Here is a 4,159-nt window from a genome sequence, read left to right on the forward strand (position 1 = left end):
CTCTCTCTCTCTCCCTCCCTTTCTCTCTCTATTAATTTTTTCTTTGTCCCCTCTCTCTCTCTCTTCTTCTTCTTTTTTGCAATGAAACACATAATGCAAAACCATGCAAACTGCAAAGACACACATCTGCACCCCCCCCAAAAAAAAAAGGGAGAAAGAGAGAGAGAGATAATCTGACACATATCTATTTCAGTTATCTTTGTAAATATATGAAAGCAAGAATATTGTATTTGTATTTTCATGTTTTACATAAATAATTGAGCATACAACACAATAGTAATCTACCGTTTGTTAAACAATGCAGTTCACATTTGTAAATTTTGTAGCATGCTTATATGAAATATAGCCCACTAGAGGTTAAGAGAGGCTCTGGAAGGCCAATTAAAAGTCTCACTGTAGCGCTATTAGCAGAAAGAAATTCAGAAATACAACAAAATGGGTGACGAAAATTCAAATTTGCACATAAAAGTTCTTTAATTCTGACTTCACTTAGTACAGTAAATAATATTTGTTCGAATACTCTCCCCTAGCTGCGAACCAAATAATTTATATTGACCCACCCCTCAACTCAGCAGTACAATGCTAATTATAGTTAAATCGGGTGCATTTAATCTATAGAGAACACCTAATTACAAATACCGTCAGAGTGACAACAAATACTTATCAACTAAACATAACATCAAAAATATTCAACACCCAGGTTCTTGATGTAATGCTGCATAACTACGAAGTATTGTGGGAACACCAGGGAGGGGCCATATTTTGAAATACTCTTAGTATTGATGAGGCATGGAACGTCCTCATCCTTGCATTTAATAAATATGCGCTCAATCACACATCTCCCTTTTTTGTGTGTGAAGTGTTAAAGCCCCACTGTACTACTTCTAGCTACTTGCTCCCTCTATATAGAAAACTTCCCCAATCTGTGCCTGTTAATCCCCCATGATCCTCTTTTTCTTATGTTAATTGAGAACTGAATTGATGAGATAGCCTCCCATCAGTGACCTTGCTGGGTTGTCTAATCCTCTTTGGCTGAACTAGTACAGATGGCCTTTAAAGCACATCTGTGGTCGACCCTCTGAATGAAGAAATGGCTTCTGATGAGGCAGAGAAGGCATGGATACCTGCAAAATTGAATGAACAAAATAAACAATATCATAAACAATATTCTTAATTTCGACTTGTTCATTTTTTTTCTTGGAGGGGGGTGGGGGGGGGGAATACTATAGAAAGGATACAATGTATTGTACACATAATCAGGAATTATTTAATCCTGTGTCACTAATACAAAAACTATGAGGTTCCACTTGACAACAAACTAATCAAGTTGCATCCAGATATCAAAAACATTAATTGTGATTTGTGAACTGAAATTTAAAAGCACATGAGCTCGTGTGAATTAATTACTTAATGCGAGTTGTTACTATATTACCAAATGAACATTCCTAACATGTCACATGTTGGCCAAATACAAAAAAGGAAACAAGATTGATTAAGAAAAAGAATAAACAAATGTTTTCATATAAAGAAATAATCTACAGTACCTACCCTATAGTCTATCTCCAAGAATCAACTGTTATTCATATGCCCTAGCATCAAGCTGTCAATTCAGTGCACACTCAGAAAAGATCCTGGCATCGTGGCTGCTACCAGTCCAGGCCACCTTGCAACGATACTAGTTATTTTCCCAGCATAATCACAGACAACCTGTCAATATGAAATAACATGTTGGCATTCATTAGTTATGAAAACTCACTCATTTCATACTTCAGATAGGCCGTGAAATGTATAAATTTCACTTGTTATTTATGGTAATTAATGCAAATGCAGTTGAATGTGTGATAATTGCTTTTCAATATCTATTCATACAACAAAAATTGGAAGAAAATTCTAATTACCCTATATTTATTGACTGATGAAGTATTTCTTCATTTTTAATTCATGTTTTCATTGTTTATCTTGTAACAATGTAAACAAAAATAATCTCACTTTTAACAAAACATTTCGAGCCTAAAACAACAAATGCTTTGTGTGTGTGTGTGTGTGGGGGGGGGGGGGGGTACCCACTCTCGCATCTTTTTATTGGAAATGAACCTGTTTGTTTTTCTATAGTTTAAAATATATAGTGGTAATTGCCATTGATCAATTTACATGCTTCTCTTTGTTGTTTTTTCTTTCATTGATCAATGGCAAAAACAGTAGCCCAATTGCCATGGCCATCAAAAAAATATCAGAAATCTAGAGGTCATATCCGTATTGCCGATAGAAGGATGGAACAAGTTTTGATTTTTCAAATTTCCCTTTCGTTAAAAAGATATTAACGAGTGTTAGGATTTTTAAGTTTAACTATCCATTGGATATTCTTAACTGTGTACAAAGGCAGTGAAATGAGTACCTGTACGCGAATATTACTTTAATATCCATTTGGCCACTAGAAATCTTGCATTGGTCACCAATGAATTAGCATCGATGTACAACACACAAGACTGGAGAGTGTATATAACTAATGTGAAAATTTTGCAAGGTACAAAAAAAAAGGTCTAAAGGGAAAGCCGTGCAGGATCCAGTCATGATGTATTCATTTATTCTCACCTGAACATCGATGGAGTACCTGTTCTTCCTATTGAAGTAGTACCTGGCTCTTGCCCCACCAGGGCTCCTGATGTAAGCATGTGTCCCATCAACAGCAACTCCTGGAAATCTGCAGTACTGGAAAAACTGCTTCTGAATAGTAGTCACTTTTTGCCTTGTTGTAACTTGTAGGAAACTTCATGACTTGTCCTTTTCTTCTGACAACAGCTTCGGAAACATCCCTCACTACTCTCCATTCGGCAAACAGATGAATATGACAAGGCATGCCGCCTCCTCACGGTGCATCCTTTAGATCGAATTACCTTTTTAAAAAAAATTAAAAAACAAGCATTCAAATAAATCATTTTTTTGCTGGTTTATGCTATTATATTTTTACATCTCCAACTGTCACTGTCACTTAAAAAAAAAAAAAAATCCTGATTTCTAGATGTTGTGTGAATCAATTTAACGTAAAAGACAAAATTGTCTATGCTTTTTCTAATCTCCTTCACGGCTTCACCTTTTGTGAAATTTAAGCAACAAATCACAAATTTGTTTCCAACACATAATCTGAATAATTTCCTCATGTATTAAAGCCAAATAACAGTATTGGGAAGTGCCCCACACACAAATTATGAAAATTAATGCTTTCATCACCTACCATGTAAAAGAATAAATATCATAACTAATCTTTCAATGTATGGAATATGACAGAAAATGCTTAGAAATTGAATAAATTTATGTAAACGCACATGTGCATGGCATTAGGGGCTTGCACGGTCGTAGGCAGACCAGCGGAGCGGGGCAAACGAACAGTGAATTTAGGCGGTCAACATGAATTGAAATATTTCTTGATTTTAATAACGACACTAGGGTTGGATTTTTACAACAGAAGCCCTTTTTTATAGCTATGTTAACAATATTCATCAAGTAGTTTGGCCATGTTTTCACCAACTTTCCCAATACAGAATTTGAATTCAAAGTACCTCGATCTAAAACAAAAGGCTCATCATCCAGCGGGTTTTCCCAATCTCAGAGGCCTCTGCCCAGTTGTGCTGCTATATATTGCTCCAGCTCCTCCTCCAGGTACACCAGCTCATTATGCTGAATCAGCTGCATTTCTACCATCTTTACTAGAGTGAAGATAAAATGAAACAAATGTTTAAACAATGTTTTTAAAATAAAGAAATGTTACTTGTGCTTGTGACTTTGTGGGTGATCCTGGCTCTGGAGACTAAGCCAGTTAATTAAGACAATTAGAACCAGATCTAAATTTAATAAGAGCTTTGCTTGCCATGACTCATAAACAGAAATAACCGTCTGATGTGGGTCATTTCTTTAATAAAAATAATAAAACTGACATTTGTTGACATTCTATAATCGGAGGTCTAGTATGGAGCCAGACGTAGTCTCAGTGAACAACTGGCAATATAGAGAGACTGAAGCTTTTGGTCTATGCTTGTCAGTGTGATTCGTTTTGGGGAACATTGGCATTGCTGATGCCACTTCAATTTCTATTTATTTAGGTACGACAGTGTCCAAGTCAAGTGATGGACATCGTTGCCAGGCCTAAGCTAGAGCCTGGTAT

At 36.0% G+C, this 4,159-nt stretch overlaps 1 long non-coding RNA gene across 1 annotated transcript; it reads right to left on the reverse strand.

Annotated features, from left to right (window-relative positions):
• Positions 1–981: 981 nt before the first annotated feature.
• Positions 982–2,779, reverse strand: LOC115927219. Its single transcript, XR_004065507.1, has 3 exons — positions 2,593–2,779; positions 1,549–1,707; positions 982–1,124 (listed from the first exon to the last, which is right to left on the reverse strand). It is a non-coding gene; the product is annotated as an uncharacterized LOC115927219 (long non-coding RNA).
• Between the last annotated feature and the right edge of the window lie 1,380 nt (positions 2,780–4,159).

Source organism: Strongylocentrotus purpuratus, unplaced genomic scaffold (genome assembly GCF_000002235.5).
Source record: "Strongylocentrotus purpuratus isolate Spur 01 unplaced genomic scaffold, Spur_5.0 spur5_scaffold_20, whole genome shotgun sequence".
In the NCBI taxonomy this organism is placed as follows: Eukaryota; Metazoa; Echinodermata; class Echinoidea; order Camarodonta; family Strongylocentrotidae; genus Strongylocentrotus; species Strongylocentrotus purpuratus.